Genomic DNA, 21,780 nt, shown 5'->3' with positions numbered 1-21,780 from the left:
TTAGAAATTATACACGCAGGCACACACAGACGTACACACACAGACATATACGCGGGCACACACACAGACGCGCGCACGTACGCAGTCTCACATAAACATACAAAAGTCACAGACACGCACACACACACGCACACACGCACGCACCCACGCACGCACAGCCCATCCTTCCTCCAGGCTCGCGAATCACCTCTCCACAAATCCTGCCTTCGGGACCGCAGCCTGCAGGCCGACCTTAGTCCGTCCTCACAGAGCCTAGTTGGGTGCACAGCCCTCCCTGACGCGCGAGGAGCAGGTTCACGGGAGTCGGTCGCGCATCCCCAGCGCCCTGCGGGCCTCGCACCGGCTGTGGCGGTGACCCCGGTGAGGAGGGCTTTGGTGCGGGTCACCGTTGCTGAGGACACCCTCCTCCCCCGGAAGCGGGGTCCTGGGGGTCTGGGGGGCGGGTCCCTGTCCGCTGTAAACAATAGGTCGGTGGTGTCCACGCAGTAGGCAGCAAATAGGAAGTGAGCGTCCCGTCTTTGGCTTCACCTTCGTGTCTGTGGAATGGGGGTGAGGGGACTCAGGACTCGGAGCGCCGTCGGGCGGGGCGAGGTGGGCTGAGAGTGTGTCTCCCTCCCCAAGCTCACCCGGAGCTGTGCGGGGCGGGACCGCCCCAGGACCCTCGGTTCCCAGGAGCTCCTGGGGGCCCCGCCGCCCCCACCCCAGGCCGCTCTGCGCAGCCCCAGTCCCCGCCGGCCCCACCGCGCGGTCGCTTTGAGGTCGGCCGGGGTCTGCCCGGCGATGGCGACGCTGCAGCCGCTGGAGCCGGGGCCACCGGGGGTCTCGGCGGGACCTGGCGGCAGCGAGGACGCGGACCCTGGAGAGATGGGAGGGGCGCGCTCCGAGCCCGAGCCCCACCCGGACCCGGCTGCCGTCGGCCTAGCCAGGGCCGGGGCGGACACTGTCGAGGACGAAGCCGGGCCCGCGCTCCTGGGCGACCCGTTGAGCCGCGGAGCCCCGCGGGGTGGAGCCGGGCCAGGCCCATCCGCTCCGGGCGCGGGCAGCTGGCGTCGCGGGTGGGTCAGGGACCCGCCCCCCAGGCCCCCAGGACCCCGCTTCCGGGGGAGGAGGGTGTCAGAACCCAGGACACGCCCAGGAGTCCGACCTCATGGCGCTGCAGGGCCTGGGGAGTGGGGGCTGGGGACAGCGCCAGGGCCAACTCGACGCCAGCACCCCCGGCAGACCCCAGGAGCCGCCTGTGAAGAGACTGGATAGGTGCATTAAGCGATCAGAAAAGTCACTGGCTGGCCCTGTTGATGAGCAGAACGCTTTCAGAGAAGTGTATGCTCACGCAGTGCTTGGACAGCATTCGCGTAGTTGGACACTTGTCTGCTTGGGCGGATAGATGCTCACACACATAAGTTTGTTTTGTAGTTATGCAGGACTGTACTGTGGCTAAGTACACAGACTCTGGGTTCACATCCTAGCTGCTCTGCTGTTTCCAGCTTTGTGACCATGGGGAAGTTACTTGCCTGTGCTCAGTGTCCTCTGTAAAGTGAAGACAGCAGTACCTGCCTCAGGAGAATTGCTTGAACCCGGGAGGCAGAGGTTGCGGTGAGCCGAGATTGCACCATTGCACTACAGCCTGGGCAACAAGAGCGAAATTGCATCTCAAAAAAAAGAAAGAAAGAAAATAATTTACTTCGAAATTTGCATTGAATCTGTAGATAGATTTGTTGGGTATTTTGATCTTAATATTTCTCATTGATAACCTTTAATATTAGATGTATCTTTACTTATAGAGTTTTAAAAATTTCAGCATTTTAAATAATTTTCAATGTAAAGCATGTGTACTTGCTTTTAATATATTCCTAAATGGTTTTTATGACATTATTTTTTTCATAATTTGATTTTCAGTCTGTCGATTATGTTATATAAAAGTATTATTTAACCTTGTTTATTAATCTTGTATTTTGTGACATTAATAAAATTGTTTATTAACTCAAGTACATTTTTGGTAAATTTATTACAGTTTTTTATATAACATTGTGGCAGGAAAATAGTATTCTAATTCTTTTCTAATCTGAGGGTTTTATTTATTTATCCAGTATAGTTTTCTGGCTAATACTTCCAGTACAATGTTAAACAGAGTGGAAAAAGTGTACATTCTTGTTCCATTTTTAAACTTACAGATACAGCCTGCAATCATCTACCATTAAGTATACTATTAGCTACTGATTTCTTTCTTTCTTTTTTTTTGTGACACAGAGTCTTGCTCTGTTGCCCAAGCTGGAGTGCAGTGGTGCAATCTTGGCTCACCGCAACCTCCGCCTCCCGGGTTCACGCCATCCTCCTGCCTCAGCCTCCTGAGTAGCTGGGACTACAGGCGCCCGCCACCATGCCTGGCTAATTTTTTGTATTTTTAGTAGAGATGGGGTTTCACCGTGTTAGCCAGGATGGTCTTGATCTCCTGACCTGGTGATCCGCCCACCTTGGCCTCCCAAAGTGCTGGGATTACAGGCATGAGCCACCATGCCCGGCCAGGTATTGATTTCTTATAGATGCTTTTTAGCAGGTCTTAACAAGTTCCTTTCTAGTAGATTTCTGAGTGTTTTATAATGAGTGGGTGCTGGATCTGTCATACATTTTGTGTCTATTTAAATTATCACCTTTTTCTATTCTTCAGGTAACTTTGTAATATGTTGGTTGATTTTTAAAATATTAAGCCAACACTGCATTTATGACAAACTATTATGTGGTCATGGTATGCAATCAGCTTTACATGTTGCTGGATTTAGTTTGCTAACATTTCTAATAATTTCATCAGGAATTCTATATTCATATGGAATTTTGGTTCATAGTGTTCTTTACGTGTGATTGTTTTGTCTGTTTTTTTGTTTTTTTGTTTTTTTTTTTTGACAGAGTTTCACTCTGTCACCCAGGCTGGAGTGCAGTGACACAATCTTGGGTCACTGCAACCTCTGACTTCCTAGTTCAAGCAATTCTTCTCCCAAGTAGGGGGATGACAGGCATGCGCCACCATGCCCGGTTAATTTTTTATATTTTTGGTAAAGACGGGTTTCACCATGTTAGCCAGGATGGTCTTGATCTCCTGACCTTGTGATCTGCCCACCTCGGCCCTCCCAAAGTGCAGGGATTACAGGCATGAGCCACCATGCCCAGCCACGGTTTTGGTACCACAGTACCCCTGGCTAATAGATTAATAGAAAAATGTTATCTCTGCTATTGCTGAAAGTTTTTGTGAAAAAATTATATTATGTATTATTAAATATTGGTGAAATTTAGAATTTATGCAATTTGACACTGAGCTTTTCTATGTGAAAATAATTTAATTAATACTTTCTTTTTACTTGTTATATGGCTATTCATTTACTCTATTTTATTTAATATATATGTATGTATATCCATTATATTTGCATGTTGAAAACTGATTTCTCAGCATTATGTTTTGAACAATTTCTCCTATTGGAATTTCCTAGCATGACTGACAAAATTATGTTTACCTAAAATTAATGTGTTTATTAATATACCTTCAATTTTATTCTTTTAATTTACATAATTCTATTCCTATGGTGGTACTATATTATTTGATTACTATGACATTGTAACTATAACATTACTATCATAATTTGTGCCTATTAAGACATTTATGTATGTATGTATTTTTTTTTTGAGACAAAGCTTTGCTGTGTCACCCAGGTTGGAGTGCAGTGGCATGATCTTGGCTCACTGCAACCTCTGCCTCCTTGGTTCAAGGGACCCTCCTGCCTCAGCCTCCCGAGTAGCTGGGATCACAGGCATACACCATCATTCCTGGCTGTCTGTTGTAATTTTAGTAGAGATGGGGTCTTGCCATGTAGCCCAGACTGGTCTTGAACTCCTGAGCTCAAGCAAAAGACATTTATTTTTAGTTCATAGTATTTTATAAAAATTTATATCTTAGGTACTTCACATGAAATAACATGAGATAAAAATATAAAATGAGGCTATAACCCAGTCAATGAATAACACAAATTTTACTGCATTATTAAGATGGAGAATATGACTATAATTGTGTTAGTTAATACTTATGTTTACTGTGGGAGACAAATGAATTACTGAATAAGAAGGAAGTTAATAAAATTGCAATTTGACTTTGGAATGTATAAAGCAGGAGAACAAAGCCTCCCTTCTATATTTATCAATATTTAAGTAAGACAGAAAATATGGGCTGGGTGCAGTGGCTCATGCCTGTAATCCCAGCACTTTGGGAGGCTGAGGTGGGTGGATCACTTGAGGTCAGGAGTTCGAGACCAGCCTGGCCAACGTGGTGAAACCCCATCTCTACTTAAAATACAAAAAATTAGCCAGGCGCAGTGGTACGCACCTGTAGTCCCAGCTGCTTGGGAGGCTGAGGCAGGAGAATCACTTGAACCCGGGAGGCAGAGGTTGCAGTGAGCTGAGGTCACAGCATTGCACACCAGCCTGGGGGATGAGAGCAAGACTTCGTCTTAAAAAAAAAAAAAAAGAAAGACAGAAAATACATTTTAATAAGAACAAATACAAAATAATATTGTCTTTAAAGAAAACTATGAGCATAAGGTAATCTGACCATTATTGTCATTAGTATTTTGTGCATACAATGTGTGAGACATTATTCTAAGCCATTAAACATTTATCGGCTTAACACCTAAGAGTTTAAAGTGAATATATTAAATATTTATTGAATAAGAAAAACTGGTACCTTTAAAAATTTTACTTTTAATTGAAATATTATTATTGTATATATTTGTTGGGTATGATGTCATATTTTGATTTTTTATGCTGTAAAATGATTACATTGAGCTAAGTGACAAATTCTTTAGCTCACATATGATTTTTTTGTGGTGAAAACTTTTGAAATCTTCATAGCAATTTTGAAATATACAATAAATTATTATTTATTATAGTCACCATTCTGTGCAATCAATCACTAATACTTATTCTCTCATCTAAGTGAAACTTGGTACAATTTCGCTTTCTACATCCGCTCCCTCTCCTAGCCACTCACATTTTCACTCTGATTTATATATATATATATATATATATATATATTTTTTTTTTTTTTTTTTTTGGAGACAGAGTCTTGCTCTGTCACCCAGGCTGGAGTACAGTGGCACAATCTTGGCTCACTGCAACCTCCGCCTCCCTGGTTCAAGCGATTCTCCTGCCTCAGCCTCCTGAGTAGCTGGGATTACAGGTACGCACCAGCACGTCCAGCTAATTTTTGTATTTTTAATGGAAATGCGGTTTCACCATGTTGGTCAGACTGATCTCGAACTCTTGACCTCGTGATCCTCCCGCCTCGGCCTCCCAAAGTGCCAGGATTATAGGCATGAGCCACCGCGCCCGGTCTATTAAGTTATATTAAGGCCATTGCATCAATTAACTACTTTGGTATACAACAACTACATGAACATAAATAATGTTAAATGGCTGTATAAGAAAGTTTGACTAAATAGCCATAGAAATAAATGGGAAGAATTTTTTTTTAACTTTTAGTTTAAAAGTAAACTTTAATGTCGAAAATGCAAACCTGGGGAAGGCAGAAAGATCACACACAAGGCTGTCGCTTCACACTTGGAGGGTTGCACAGCTGCCGGGCAGAGGCGTTGCTCACTTCCCAGACGGTGCGACAGACAGGGAGAGGCGCTCCACACTTCCCAGACAATGGGGGCGCCGGGCAGAGGCGCTCCAATGGGAAGAATTTTTAACCAGTAAACAAAAAATACCCATTAAATGGAAAGGTTTTAGGACTAAAATATGTCGTTGAATGCATGAGAGCAAAAACCCAGCAGGTAGTATTTTCTAGGCATTGTAAATAACAGTCGAAGGCATCTACTAAAGTGAGTTCACAAGTAATATCTATCTACATAAAACTTCTATAAGATTTAAAAAATTAATTTCTGGATTAAATAGAAAATTCAAATAGAATTTGGATTCAGAAAAGTGTTCATGATGAAGCATGGTGATTGACGCCAAAACCCTGAATTTCAGTAAATTATCCTGCGAGTGTTATCTTAGTCATAGAGGAAAGTGGCATTCTGCCCATATTTAGATATTATTCCTTTCACTCGGGGTAGTTTTCAAAATTTTGTGAAGACATAAAATCAGTTTTTCTGTAGTAAAAATACACTCTATGAATTATTGTTACTTTACAGTACAATTGAGGGAAAGATATATTCTAAATAACTTGAAATTTTTCATGAGATGCTGTTCTCTGCCAAAAAAATTGTGAAATATTTTTCTCAGGTATGCTTTGTTGATGTGTTTGCTGTTTGGGAAAATACATATTCTAGAAACTTTAAATGTAGAAAGCTAAAATTCTTAGGAAGTTACAATAACCTTTTTTTTTTTTTTTTTTTTTGAGACGGAGTTTCACTGTTGTTGCCCAGGCTGGAGTGCAATGGCGCAATCTCGGCTCACCGCAACCTCCGCCTTCCGGGTTCAAGCGATTCTCCTGCCTTAGCCTCCCAAGTTGCTGGGATTATAGGCATGCACCACCATGCCCGACTAATTTTGTATTTTTAGTAGAGATGAGGGTTCTCCATGTTGGTCAGGCTGGTCTCGAACTCCCGACCTCAGGTGATCCACTCACCTCAGCCTCCCGAAGTGTTGGGATTACAGGCGTGAGCCACCGCGCCCGGCCTTTTTTTTTTTTTTTTTTTTTTTGAGACAGAGTCTCTCTCTGTCACCCAGGCTGGAGTGCAGTGGTGCCATCTGGGCTCACTGCAACCTCCGCCTCCTGGGTTCAAGCAATTCTCCTGCCTCAGCCTCCTGAGTAGCTGGGATTACAGGCGCCCGCCACCATGCCCAGCTAATTTTTTGTATATTTAGTGGAGACGGGGTTTCACCGTGTTAGCCAAGATGGTCTCAATCTCCTGATCTCATGATCCACCCACCTTGGCCTCCCAAAGTGCTGGGATTACAGGCATGAGCCACCACGCCCAGCAACAAGAACTTTTAAAATTCTGAGTAGAGTAGCAAGAAAAATATGAGAACTTTCTAGGTAGTGAAGAAGACCAAATAAACTATCCAGAATGTGATCAATCTAAGAAACAAGAGCTCTTCTTGGATATAGGTAAAGATACAGATGACAGGTTCCTGTGGGTTGACCAAGTTGACATAGGCAAATGGGGAAAGAACCATAAACTAACTGCAGACATTGCAATTGTGGTATCTCCCATTAATGTGAAACAATTACAACTTATGTTGCCTACATTTACAGGATTTACATTTAAAATGTTTCAAGTCAATACAATCAGGAAAATAGACAACATATTAATAATGTGGAAAGAACAAGAAGATATGAGGGTGACAAGTCATATTTGGAAAACAGCCAAATATGAAGCAAACAATTAAAAATGTAAATAATCTACTTAATTTACAACATATCACTGAAACATTTGTCTTAGCTGATGAGATCAGTCAACTATAATACTGAGCAGAATCACTGTAAAAACAGAAAAGGAGAAGTTATATAACCTCAAATATACATCTATGAAAAGTAGGATGAAAGGAACTAAAACAAATATATTCTGTTTCTACAGAATATATTTTCATTTGTTTGTTTGTTTTTTTGGTGGAGTTTCGTTCTTGTTATCCAGGTTGGAGTGCAATGGCATGATCTCGGCTCACTGCAACCTCCGCCTCCCAGGTTCAAGTGAATCTCCTGCCTCAGCCTCCCAAGTAGCTGGGATTACAGGTGCTCATCACCACGCCCAGCTGATTTTTTGTATTTTCAGTAGAGACGGGGTTTCCCCATATTGGCCAGGCTGGTCCTGAACTCCTGATCTCAGGTAATCCACCCGCCTCGACCTCCCAAAGTGCCGGGATTACAGCACTGCGTGAGCGTGAGCCACCGTGCCTGGCCTACAGAATATATTTTCAAAATTAAAGTCAATATTCAGACTTGGTGACTTATAGTTTCTAAAATTGAAAACCAGACATAAGTCTTTGAATTCAGAAATGCAGTGTGTCAACAAAATAAATAGATTAAATACTGAAAAATAGCCAAGCTGCGTGAGACCACAGTAGAAAAAAACAGTATAAATCAATGAGAGAAAAAGAAAGTTACAAAGATGGAAGTAACATTTCCACAGCTGCATAGAATGAAAACCAGAAAAAGAAACATAAATGAATCTGAGATAAATTATCTTTAAAGCTAGAAATGAATACTTACCTGCAATACCTTCAACAAAAAAAGTAAATTAAAATATTTTCAAAAGAAAAACAGGGCCGGGCACAGTGGCTCACGCCTGTAATCCCAGCACTGTGGGAGACCAAGGCAGGTGGAGGAGTTCAAGACCAGCCTGGGCAACATGGTGAAACCCTGTCTCTACTAAAATACAAAAAATTAGCTGGGCATGGCGGCGTGCGCCCGTAGTCCCAGCTACTCGGGAGGCTGAGGCAGGAGAATTGCTTAAATCCAGGAGGCAGAGGTTACAGTGAGCCAAGTTTGCGCCATTGCACTCCGGCCTGGGCAACGGAGTGAGACTCCATCTCAGAAAAAAAAAAAAAGAGAGAGAAAAACATTCATGTTGTTATCAGAGCTTCTTAAGCATGTACTTCAAGAAAAAAGAAACATTTTTGTGTCTAAAGTTAAAAATAAAAATGAAAAAGTAACAGATTTGATTTTGGAGCTGACATGTCCTTCTCTCAGGGTTATCAGTACCTGGCAGCCTTTCACCTACCTACAACACTGTAGAGTTTACAAAATTGTCTTCTCTTTAGTCTCTTCTCTGATCTTTATACCCTGTGAGAGTGTGCAAAACAGAGGCTTGAGTCCCATTTTTCAGATAAAAAGCTGAGGCTCAGAAAGACAAAAATCACACACAAAGTTTGCGACAGAACTGGGAATAGAACACAAGACTCTCATACCAGTGCTTTTCCCATCCTAAATCACTCCTAGGGCTAGGAATACATTAAGACTCCAAAAGATAAAGAATTGCTCAGGCCACGTGTGGTGGCTCACGCCTGTAATCCCAGCACTTTGGGAGGCCAAGGCAGGCGGATCACGAGGTCAAGAGATCAAGACCATCCTGGCCAACATGGTGAAACTCCCTCTCTACTAAAGATACAAGAATTAGCCAGGTGTGGTGGTGTGCACCTGTAGTCCCAGCTACTTGGGAGGCTGAGGCAGGAGAATTGCTTGTAACCAGGAGGCAGAGGTTGCAGTGAGCCGAGATTGTGCCACTGCACTTTAGCCTGGCGACAGAGTGAGACTCCATCTCAAAAAAAAAAAAGGAATTGCTTAATGCATTCCACCAAGATTAGACCTGACCCACCCCAGAAAGCTCTGGGACCCTGAAATGGAGAAATCAAAAACAAGAATGATGCCTACATTCGCACATCTGAGCTCCAATCCAAACTCTGCCACTCAGCTATAGAACCTCACTTTCTCAGCCTCAGCTTAAAGCACTCATTGGCTTTTAGTTTAAGTACATGAGTAATGCATTGTGCTTCATTTCTTCCCTTCCGTGGTGTTTGTTTCATGGTTTCAGATCCTGGGGGCTTCTGATCAACCCCTCTGCTAAGTGATGGATGAATAGATGAATGAATGGGTGGATGAAAGTATGGATGGAAACATGGATGGATGGATGAATGCTCATGAGAGCAGTAAGAAGTAAACAGAGAGTCAAAATGAGAACGAGGAGATGATTGAAGGATGAAGAGTTGATTTATGAGATAGAGGCATGGTCTCCAACCCTCCTATCTCCACACAGCCTCACCTGCCTTGGGGTAGCAGTGGTACATGCTTCAGATGATGTCCCCAGGCACCATGACATAGCTGCAGAAGGTGCCATAGACCTGAGGCTGATCATGGCTCATGAGAAACGTGCTAAGAGCCAGCAGAAAAAACCCAGCAGCACAATAAAGTTGATGTTGAAGCTCTTCTCATCTGCAATGGCTGCCTGGCCAGGCCATAGACTATGCACTCCTGGCAGAGGGGGGTGCATGTCATCCAGCATAAACAGCCAGACAGGCTCACAGGGAGGGACAAAGCTCTGCGATTGCTGCCAATTGAGGCTTAAAGTTAAAGGGAGAGCAAGACCCCAGTCAGGTCCGCAGTCAGTCTGTGATTGAGCCTTTACTGTGTGGCGGACACTCTGAGGTGTGGGCACTCTGAGAAACACAGGCTTCAGGGATGGATGGCACACTGTCCTTATTTCTGGGGCACCTTCCAGGGCACAATAGGGTCGAGGTTGTGCAACGTGCATGAGTTCCAGCATGTGCATGAAGCAAAGAGAGGGATAGAGGAGGTGGAGGCCAACAGGACTCATTCACAGAAGGTACCCTTGAGAGGGAAGTTAAAGTTCTTCTCTCAGGGCAAGGAATGACTTCCAGGCACAGAGGCCAGCATGTGCAAAGGCACAGCGGCAAGTACCCGCTGACACACAGCTGGAGAGAAAGCTGTAAGTGCTGTGTGCAGGCTGCCCACATTGCATCCTCCTCCCCAGACCTGCTCCTCCCCAAACCCCATCCTTCCAGTTAGTGATCCAGGCCACTGTCCTCACCTCCTCTCTCACACCCACCTCCTGTGGGCCCCACCTTCAATTGCTTCTCATCCCCCATGACTACTCATTGCCTTCATCCCTCTCCCCCTAACTGGTCTCCACTTCCATTGTTGACCCCTGAAGTGCCTTTGCAACCCAACACTAGGTGAGATCATATCAGTGCTCTGCACAGAACCATGGACTGGCTTCCTGTCTCATCAGAGTAAAAGCCAGAGGCTTTAAGGTGACCTGGAGGGCCCTGGAGAATTGGCCCATGCTGCCTGCACATCACCCCCCTGAGCTCACCTCCCACCGCACCTCCTCTCACTTGCTGCCCTGCAGCCACCCTGGCCCTGTGCTGTTCCTGGAACATACGGGCTCCCCAGGCCCCCTGCACCTGCTGTTCCTTCTGCCCGGACTGCTCTTCCTTTAGATAGCTGCACAGCTCCCTCCCTTACCTCCTTCAAGCCTTTCCCTAAATGTTACCCTCACAGTGAGGTCTTCCCTGATCTGCCTCTGAAGTTGCAGAACTGCCTCCCCCGGGGATTTACTGTCTTCCTTTCTCAATCTCTTTTTCTCCACAGTCCTTATCGCTATCGATCACACTTACATATTATTTATTCGTCTTGTCTCTTATCTGTCTCCCCAACTAGAACTCAAGCTCCCACAGGATGGGGGCATTTTTTTTGTTCACTGCTATATCCCCAGGGGCTGGAACAGGGTAGGCTCTGGACACATATGTGTGAAGGAATTTATGGAGTCTACATACCTGGGAGAGAGAGCTGGGAAAGGAAATACAGGCAGGAAACCTCCTGGGTCTAAGGCATCTGACATTTTTCACAGAGGTTATGCAGGGGAGAGAGAGGAATCAGACATTAATTTTCGATTAGGGTGAGAAAGACTCAAGTGAGCAATAATTAGCATCTGGGGGACTAGTAGGGGAGATTACTGACTGGGAGGGGCTGGGTTAAGGTGGAGTCCTCTAGGGGAAGGGATCACCCATTCACCCAGAAAACAGCAGAAGCCCAGGAGGAGCCTGACTTGGTTTGGCTGTGTCCCACCCAAACCTCATTTTGAATTCCCATGTGTTGTGGGAGGGACCCAGTGGGAGGTAATTGAATCATGGGGGCAGGTCTTTTCCATGCTGTTCTCGTGATAGTGAGTAAGTCTCATGAGATCTGATGGCTTGCTTATAAAGGGGAGTTTCCCTGCACAAGCTCTCTTCTCTTGTCCGCTGCCATGTGAGATGTGCCTTTCAGCTTGCGCCGTGATTGTGAGGCCTCCCTAGCAATGTGGAGCTGTAAGTCCATTAAACCTCTTTCTTTTGTAAATTGCCCAGTCTTGGATATGTCTTTATCAGCAGCGTGAAAATGAAAACGGTCTAATACAGTAAATTGGTACCAGTAGAGTGAGACACTGCTCAAAAGGTAACCAGAAATGAAGTTCTGAGTAACAGGCAGAGGATGGAATAGTTTGGAGGGCTCAGAAGAAGACAGAAAAATGTGGGAAAGTTTTGGAACTCCCTAGAGACTTGTTGAATGGGTTTGACCAAAATGCTGATAATGATATGGACAATAAAATCCAGGCTGTGGTGGTCTCAGATGGAGATAAGGAACTTGTTGGCAACTGGAGCAAAGATGACTCTTGTTATGTTTTAGCAAAGAGACTGGCAGCATTCTGTCCCTGTCCTAGAGATTTGTGAAACTTTGAACTTGAGAGAGATGATTTAGAGTATCTGGTGGAAGAAATTTCTAAGCAGCAAAGCATTTAAGAGGTGACTTGGGTGCTGTTAAAGGCTTTCAGTTTTACAAGGGAAACAGAGCATAGAAGTTTGGAAAATATGCAGCCTGACAATGTGATAGAAAAGAAAATCCCATTTTCTGAGGAGAAATTGAAGCCAGCTGCAAAAATTTGCATAAGTAATGAGGAGCCAAAAGTTAATCACCAAGACAATGGGGAAAATGTCTCAAGGGCATGTCAGAGACTTTTGTGGCAGCCTGTCCCATCACAGGCCCAGAAGTTTAGGAATAAAAAATGGTTTGTGGGCCAGGCCCAGCGTCCCTCTGCTGTGTGCAGTCTAGGGACTTGGTGCCCTGTGTTTTAGCCACTCCAGCTGTGACTTAAAGGAGCCTAGGTACAGCTTGGGCTATTGCTTCAGAGGGTGGAGGCCCCAAGCCTTGGCATCTTCTACCTGGTGTTGAGACTGCAGGTGCACAGAAGTTGGGAATTGTGGTTTGGGAACCTCCGTTTAGATTTCAGATGATGTATGGAAATTCCTGGATGCCCAGGCAGAAGTTTGCTGCAGGGGCAGGGCCCTCATGGAGAACCTCTGCTAGGGCAGTGTGGAAGGCAAATGTGGGGTTGAAGCTCCTACAAAGAGTCCCCACTGGGGCACCACCTAGTGGAGCTGTGAGAAGAGAGCCACTATCCTCCAGACCCCAGAATTGTAGATCCACTGACGGCTTTTTGGTAGAATAATTGGGTTTCTTTGGAATAAATACCCAGTACTGGGATTGCCAGATTAAATGGTAGTTCTAAGTTCTTTGAGAAATCTCCATACTGCTTTCTACAGTGGCTGAACTGATTTACATTCTTACCAGGAGTGTATAAGTGTCCCATTTTTTCCACAGCCTCACCAACATCTTCCTTTTTTTGACTTTTTAATAATAGCCATTTTGGCTGGTGTGAGATGTTATCTCACTGTGGTTTTGATTTGCATTGCTCTGATGATTAGTGATGTGGAGCATGTTTTCATGTTTGTTGGGTGCCTGTAAATTCTCCTTTGATAAGTATCTGTTCATGTTTTCGCTCATTTTAAAATAGGCTTATTTTGTTTTGTTTTGCTTTTTTGGTTGTTTACATTTCTTACAGATTCTGGAAATTAGGCCTTTGTCAGATGCATAGTTTTCAAAGATTTTCTTTCATTCTATAAATTTTCTGTTTACTCTGTGGATAGCGTCTTTTGCTGTGCAGAAGCTTTTTAGTTTAATTAGGTCCTGTTTGTCAATGTTTGTTTTTCTTTCAATTGCTTTTGGGAACTTTGCCAAAAATTCTTTCCCAATTCTTTCCTAATGTCAAGAAAGATATTTTCTAGGTGTTCATGACCAAAAAAAATTCACGTATATGTGTGCACCCCTTCTTCTTCTTCCTCCTCCTTCTTCTTCTCCTCCTCCTCCTCTTCCTCCTTCTTTTCCTGCTTCTTCTTTTTCTTTTTTTACTTCCACTTCTGTTTCTTCTTATTTATTGATTATGTATATGCCCACCAACAACATGCTAGTGTGAGCATCTCTGTGCAGATGCTCAAGTGTTCTTATGAGATGTCCTTCAACAGGCAGAATCCTTTATGCAAGAACATGTAACTCTCAACTTCTTTTTTATTTTTAAATGTGGTTTCACTCTGTTGCCCAGGCTGAAGTGCAATGACACAGTCTCAGCTCCTAGGACCTATACCTCCCAAACTCAACTGATCTTCTCACCTCAGCCTCCCAAGTAGCTGGAACTGCAGGCTCAGACCACAACACCACGGTAGTTTTTGCATTTTTTTTTTTTTTTTTGAAACAGAGTCTCACTCTGTCACCCAGGCTGGAGTGCAGTGGTGCAATCTCTGCTCACTGCAATCTCCACCTCCCGGGTTCAACCGATTCTCCTGCCTTAGCCTTCCGAGTAGCTGGGACTGCAGGTGTGTGCCACCAGGCCCCACTAATTTTTGTATCTTCAGTAGAGACGGGGTTTCACCATGTTGGCCAGACTGGTCTCGAACTCCTGACCTCGTAATCTTCCCACCTCGGCCTCCCAAAGTGCTAGGATTACAGGTGTGAGCCACCATACTCGGCCATTTTTTGCATTTTTTATATGCAAAAATAGGGGTTTTTGCCATGTAGCTCAGCCTGATCTTGAACTCCTGGATTCAGGCAACTCACCCACCTTCCCCTCTCAAAGTGCTGAAATTACAGGTGTGAGCTATCATGCTTGGCTTCTTTCAACTCTTGATACATATTTTCAAATTATCTTTCAAAAGGTTATTGACCGTTTATACACTTTACAAGTATGAACAGTGTGTTTCTACTGCTCATAAAAAGGGACAATATTAGAAAACATTTAATTTCCCAAAGTGATGCCAGACAAAATTCATATATTTTGGAGCTTTTTTTTCTAACCACATTGAAGTTGGGCGCCTTGTGAAAAATGGCCTTTTTTTTTTTTTTTGAGATGGAGTTTCCCTCTTGTTGCCCAGGCTGGAGTGTAATGGCATGATCTCTGCTCACTGCAACCTCCACCTCCAGGGTTCAAGTGATTCTCCTGCCTCAGCCTCCCGAGTAGCTGGGACTACAGGCATGTGCCACAAAGCCTGGTTAATTTTGTATTTTTAATAGAGATGGGGGTTTCTCCATGTTGGTCAGGCTGGTCTCGAACTCCCGACCTCAGGTGATCCGCCCGCCTCAGCCTCCCGAAGTGCTGGGATTACAGGCGTGAACCACCACGCCTGGCAAAATGGCCATTTTTACTTCTTTTTTTTTTTGAGATGGAGTCTTGCTCCGTCGCCCAGGCTGGAGTGCAGTGGTGCCATCTCGGCTCACTGCAAGCTCCGCCTCCCAGGTTCACATCATTTTCCCACCTCAGCCTCCAGAGCAGCTGGGACTACAGGCACCTGCCACCACTCCAGGCTAATTTTGTTTTTGTATTTTTAGTAGGGATGGGGTTTCACCATGTTAGCCAGGATGGTCTCGATCTCCTGACCTTGTAATCCACCCACCTCGGCCTCCCAAGTGCTGGGATTACAGGTGTGAGCCACTGCTCCCGGCCAACTTATTTTAATGTGTGATTTTTAAAATAAGTTCTGTGCATTTTTTAATTGAGTTTGTGATTTTTCTCCTTATTGTCAGGGGTTTCTAACACCTTCTATTTTAATGCAATCTGTCTCACATTATCCTAGCAGGGTAATGACAGTTCACACATCCAAGAATACATCTGTCCTGAATCTGTTCTTATAAGTAAGTCAGAAGTCAAGAAATCCAGGGTGTCATCTAAACACCTGGTAGAGTCCCCCAGTCAAGACATGAACTGGGCTCCCTTTTACCTCATAGACAGCTGAAGGATTGGACGTGGATTTATTGATTGGCCCCATGCTGCATCTAAGCACCTGGGCTAGGACTCAACCCTGATTGCCAAGCTGCATGTAAACAGTCTTGAAGTTTGCTATCATAATGTACCCTAGCCTGCCACCAAGACACTCATCCTGGCCACTTCAGCCTCTGACTCACAGCTCTGTCGGTGTGAATGCAAACCTGGCTCTCTGGCTGTGAAGAATATATAAATGCAGAACAGCAAATCAAGCATTCAGGCACCAGGCAAGAGTTCTTCCCGGGTTTCCAAAACAGGCTTTCCAGAATTTCCCAAAGATATTGAGACTTAGACCCTTCCTGACCCCACCCCCTGAAATAATCATAAATGGAATCTGGGAGCCATGCAGACTCTCTAGCCTACTCTTTAGTGAAAATGGACTTGGGCCTAAAATGGCAACCCTTTGTCCTCAAGAACACAAACTGAGAGGCTGAGCACTGGCCTCCTACCTTCCAGTGACAGACCTTACCCAAGTCCCATCAAAGCTCATACTGTCTTTTAACTGCCACCATCCAGACATGTTCCAGAACAACCCCTCAGAATTGTCTTAATGAGATGGGACAAGGGGCAATGGAGCCCCAGGTTCAGAATGGCTGCCTCATCTTTCTCTTCTGAGAAGTCTGTACCTGCTGGACAGAATCCTCACTCCTTAGGCAGCTTAGCCCTTGCCCCAGGAACTGCCCCCTAAAATAATCTTCTAGTCTCTTTTCCCTCTAAAGAGAGGGTCCGTGAGACATGATATGGTAGCGAATACATGACCTCAATTCTCACCTGACTTGGCTAACTGATGAACTTTAGAGATAAAGATGCAGGGAACATCCTGTGTCTAGTGAATCTGTCCTGTGCTTCTCAGCTGTGGTGCCTGTGCAAATGCTGGAAGCCAAAAGGATATCCAGTGGTAGACACATAGACACTGTCTAATAAAATTATGTAAGTTTAAGTTTAATATAAATGGAACTTATGTCATATCAAATATTGTTACTTAATTTTATAAGAAAACTGTTAGATTTTGTAAAGGCATTAAATATAATTTTAATAGGAAATTATGAAATTTAAGTGCACTTGGTATAAATGACTGAATTTTGGGCAATTCAGTAAAGGTCATACATGACTGTGAGTCACTGTTGATGAAATGCTCCTACAGATAGCATATTGCACATGCGTTTTGATTTGTTCCTCTGAGGTCAATTTTTCTTAATTTTATTCAAGTTTTATACACTTTGGACAAAATAGACCTTGTAGTTATCATGTGCTCTATGAATCTGTACTTTGTTAGAAATACACATTTTCAGGCAAAACCCAGATATATGGTATCAAAATCTGGATTTCAAATATTTTCAGGTGATTCACATGCACATTAATAATTGTTCAGTGGCAGTAATTCTATGATTGAAAGAGAAAAGCTTATATGGACGTATCGATTTGTCAAAAAGGTACAGTAAAGACTGTATGTTTCAATGCATATACATCTTATCTTACAGAAAATAACTAAAAACAATAATAAAGTGGAGATGGGAGGCTGGACACGGTGGCTCACACCTGTAATCCTAGCACTTTGGGAGGCCGAGGCGGGTGGATCATGAGGTCAGGAGATCGAGACCATCCTGGCTAACATGGTGAAACCCCATCTCTACTAAAAATACAAAAAATTAGCCAGGCGTGGTGGTAGGTGCCTGTAGTCCAAGCTACCTGGGAGGCTGAGGCAGGAGAATGGAGTGAACCCGGGAGGTGGAGCTTGCAGTGAGCCCAGATCGCGCCACAGCACTCCAGCCAGGGCGACAAGCGCAAGACTCTGTCTGAAAAAAAAAAAAAGAAAAAAAGTGAAGAAGAAATTAAACATAAATGAGACATAATTAGTAGATGTTGAGGCTGAGCATCAGCCTATTATACTATATTGGTTACTGTGTATAAGTTTAAAATATTCTCTAATAAAAGACTTGTCTAAAAAGACAAACCATCTATTACATTAGCTCAAGATTGTGGTTAGATTTGGGGGGAAGGAAAAGAAGAAGTAGTTTGTGGGGAAAAACAAGGGTAGTTCCATTCTATAGTTACACGAATGTATTAGCTTTGTTATAAATTATTGAGCATTACATTAATATTTCATTGTGGATGCATTTTTGTGTGTACATTATACATCAATAAAAATGTAAATATTACATATTTAATACTAACTTAATATTTCAGAATAATAGCAATGTTTTGTATTGTTTTGTTTGAAAGTGGGGCATTGGCCAGGCGCGGTCCACTGCACTCCAACCTGGGCAACAGAGTGAGACTGCATATCAAAAAAAAAAATAGTGGAGCATTTACATTCAGTCATCATGAGATGGATACTAATATTCCAAGGTATGCATACATGTCTTGACCCTTGGGAGTCCCCCTCAGTCTTTCATTTTTTACATCAATTGAGTAAGTAGCATGGTTTTAGTTTTGGGGAATGCAATTTCTTACAGCAACGTCCTTCCTCCACAACAATATTCACCTAGCACAGTGGGCTGCACATAGTGTGCGCTCAGTGCGTGCGGAACTGGTTTGAATCAGGAACAAAACAAGTAGCAGAGGTCAGTTTTGCAAAGGAAAGAATGTGGGTAATACTAGTAAGACTGAAAGGCCACAGCTCAACAGCAAACACTTTTTACATTAATTTGAGAAATATTTTCAACTGGTTCTCCGAAAGATGTTAGTTTACAGCAGACATTTGGGAGTATGGTTGCATATTGTAATCACCTGGAGAGCTTTAAATCACACTGGCTTTTGCCTGGGTCTTATGCTAGGGATTCTGGCTTAATTATTCCCTTGCAATTTGGGTTTGGGAACTTTAAATACCACCACCTACATGCACAACAGGCTAATATGCATCCAAGGGTGAGAAGCATTGATTCAGGGCAAGGAATGCATTGGTTATGTGTGATTTCTATGTGTGCTCTAGGTATTTGCCCTATAGCTGCTCCTAAATGTGGGGTCTTAGAAAACATCTTGGCCCTTCAAAGCATGCTCGGCTGGTTGGCTAAATTGCAGCAGGAAAAAATATCAGCAGCCCTATTGCTATGTCACATGCCTGCAGAGCAAAAGTTGTTTCAGGAACAGTAATTTGATTTAGTCTATATTAAAAATCATAAATAGTCTACAAATACAAAAAATAAAGAGTTTGCAGCTATGTTGAGTGCATTATAGGTGTTTTCAAATTTCTCTTATGATAAATTAAAAATGTAACGTTGGGCATTAATTTCCTAAACCCAATGCTCAGCAATTTCCTCAAATTGTTTCCAGTTTTTCCAAGAGACTTCAGAACCATTCCCTGGAGTGAATTATTTCCAATGGTGAAGAGTAAGGGGTGGATGGGATGAGATTCTAAAAAAAAAAAAAAAATCTTGCTTCTATTTCAGAAGTGTCACTCTTCAGCCCCGTGAAGGACACGAAAAGCTGGCTGAGTAGTGTGGTCTATGGAGGTGCAGAGGCTTTAGAATTAGGGAAGCATCGATCCTGAGTCCAAGCCAGCTGCTTGGTAGCTGTGGGATAGTTATATAAGCCACATCTGCAAGAAAAGTCATGATAAAATTGATTGCAAAAACAGCAATTAAAAAAATTCTTATCGTATTCATGTTCTTGGAAATGGCTTTTATAGTTGTTCCCATCAAGAAACAGATTCTGTTTCCCAAACTTGAATCTCTCTTGACTTATTTGCACAGGCCGAAGCTGTGCATATGACAGTGTGCCAGTTTGGGGCCCAGGTTCAAAAGGTCTTAAATGCTTCTGTTATCTTTTTCAGAATTCTTCCATCTCTATGGAAATGGCTTTTATAGTTGTTCCCATCAAGAAACAGATTCTGTTTCCCAAACTTGAATCTCTCTTGACTTATTTGCACAGGCCGAAGCTGTGCATATGACAGTGTGCCAGTTTGGGGCCCAGGTTCAAAAGGTCTTAAATGCTTCTGTTATCTTTTTCAGAATTCTTCCATCTCTATGAGAACAAGCCCATTTTAACTTTCTGGAGGATAAAATAGCATGCTGAGGAAAGCCAAAGTGCGCCAGTTTACAGACAGCTCACTCCCAGAAGCAGAGCCACCTAATTCACCAGCATCTGACCACTCACACCTGAAGGAGCCAAACTAAGCCCAGAAGAATGGCCCAGCTAAGCCCAGCCTAAATTTCTAACCAGCTCAATCCTGAGCTAGTATGTTTCGGGATTGTTTGTTATGCAGTTATAGCTTAGTAATATATACACCCATTAAAGACAGGATTCCAGGACAGATTGATTACAAATAACCTGCAAATGCTTGGCACCTTGTAAGTATTGATTTTGTGGTTCCTTTATTTCAAGTTAAATTTGTTGTAAGATGGTATTGACTTATATAGAAGTGAGGCAAGAGAATAGAGTCTGGAGGCAGGGAACTTAAGGCCAATTCGTGCTGAATTCCTAAAGAAGAAACACCAAGGTCTGGGATCAGGGAACCTAAAGCCAGTTAACGTGAACTTCCTACATCTAAACCAAAAGGAAAAACCTCATCTACACCTGAGTAGCAAAGGATCAAAGGTGACTGTTGCTACAACCCTCTCCTTTGCACCAGTTCTCTGATAGAAAAGGAGAGTGCCTTGGAGTGGCCGTGGGCCAAGCACAGGCCATGCCTTCATCTGCATGGGGTACCAATTCGCCTCAGCCTTTGATTAGCCACGGACCAAATCTTTCATCCAGATAAGAGGTAGCTGATAGGGACCTCAAAAGGAGTACTTAAAACCCAGATAACTTTGTAACCGGGTCCTTGAGCTGCTTGCTGGGGCCCACACCCACCCTGTGGAGTGCTTCCTTGCTTTAATAAACCCCTGCTTTTGCTGTTTCCTTCATGTGTTTTGTTCCATTTTGCATTTTGTTCAATTCTTTGTTCAAAATATCAAGGACCTGGACAACTCACACTCACGGCCTTCCTTCTGGGAACAGAAGTGCAGGTACATGTGGATGCATGTGATTGGTGCTTAAACTCACACAGTGCCCCACACCACAGGAGAAAAACACACAGTTACAGCCTGACAGGTCCAAAGATAAATAGCAAAACAAGAAATTTGCCTTTAATCTATTCCCTTCACATCTAAACTCTGGAGGGCAAGGCTGTGAAGAGATATGAATACATGGTGGTCTGTCTTCCTGTGGACCCATCATTCCTTGTTTACTGTCTGATATTTAAAAGGAAGAGGAACCCCTGAGAGAGGAGGCAGTCAGAAGCTAGTTAGGAAGATAGGGAGGGAGGGTCTCTGGAGAGGAAAAACACCCATGGGACCGCACATGCACCACCCTTGTAGCTAGTGGGAAGAAATGTGGTTAAGAACTTCCTCTTATGCCAGGATGTTGATCAGAAGGGACTGTCCCCACTTAGGCCCAGGTGTAATAAATCAAACTAAATGTCATTAACTTGACCCAGCTCCTTATAATGTTACCTAACATGACATAAGTATTTTGGTTTTAGCTTCACCCTTTCCACCTGCTGTCGGTTTCGCTTGGGCACTCATGGGTAATAACCAAGACTGAGTCACTGTGGTCAATCCCAGGCATGCTCAGATGCAACACTGGTATAGGGGAACTTTACCCCTCCCATTTGGGCAGAGCCCACAGAAGACTTCCTTGTTCTTGCCACATAAACTCAGCCCCATTTCTGGCACCCTGCTTTCATGTCTCCTCTTACTGCTGAGAGCTTTCCCTATGCTTAATAAATCCTATTCTGCTTTACTCACTCTCTGGTGTCTGTATGTCTTATTCTTCCTGGTCAATGGAAGAGAGCCCAGACGTGGTTGAACTGAGGAGACCACCACACTGGCACCAAACAGCAAAGGGGAGACAGTGATCTTCACGTGGACACTCTCAGCTTGCAGCCCCTGCTTTCTCTAGGGGCACTGTCCTACCCATCCTTCATCCTGAGGAGAAAAGTTGGTAGAGAGGCTGGTCCCTTACTTCCAGTAGAAAAGACATGTTCAGGCCCTCACTTTCTTGAGGTCAGAGCCCTCATGGCTGCACTCAATGTGGCAGCCACCAGACATATGTAGCTACTGAGTACCTGGAATGTGGCTGGTTTGAGGTAAAATGTGCTGCAAACATAAAATACACAGTGAGTTTAGATGAATTAAATCAGAAATATACTTTATTTCTAATTATA

At 43.7% G+C, this 21,780-nt stretch overlaps 1 protein-coding gene and 1 long non-coding RNA gene across 2 annotated transcripts in view; one reads left to right on the top strand and one right to left on the bottom strand.

Annotated features, from left to right (window-relative positions):
* The window catches only part of ZNF141 (zinc finger protein 141), a 46,542-nt gene extending 46,166 nt beyond the window's left edge, over positions 1 to 376 (bottom strand). The window contains exon 1 of the mRNA XM_019025368.3: positions 188 to 376. The gene's annotated coding sequence lies outside the window, so the exon portion shown is untranslated. The remainder of the gene's footprint in view (positions 1 to 187) is intronic.
* Positions 245 to 20,081, top strand: LOC129532927 (uncharacterized). Its single transcript, XR_008678874.2, has 3 exons — positions 245 to 360; positions 17,859 to 17,984; positions 19,586 to 20,081. It is a non-coding gene; the product is annotated as an uncharacterized lncRNA (long non-coding RNA).
* Positions 20,082 to 21,780: the final 1,699 nt, after the last annotated feature.

This window comes from Gorilla gorilla, chromosome 3, assembly GCF_029281585.2.
Source record: "Gorilla gorilla gorilla isolate KB3781 chromosome 3, NHGRI_mGorGor1-v2.1_pri, whole genome shotgun sequence".
NCBI lineage: Eukaryota > Metazoa > Chordata > Mammalia > Primates > Hominidae > Gorilla > Gorilla gorilla.
Note: the sequence above shows the minus strand (reverse complement) of the source record. Positions and strands in the feature narration are given on the sequence as shown.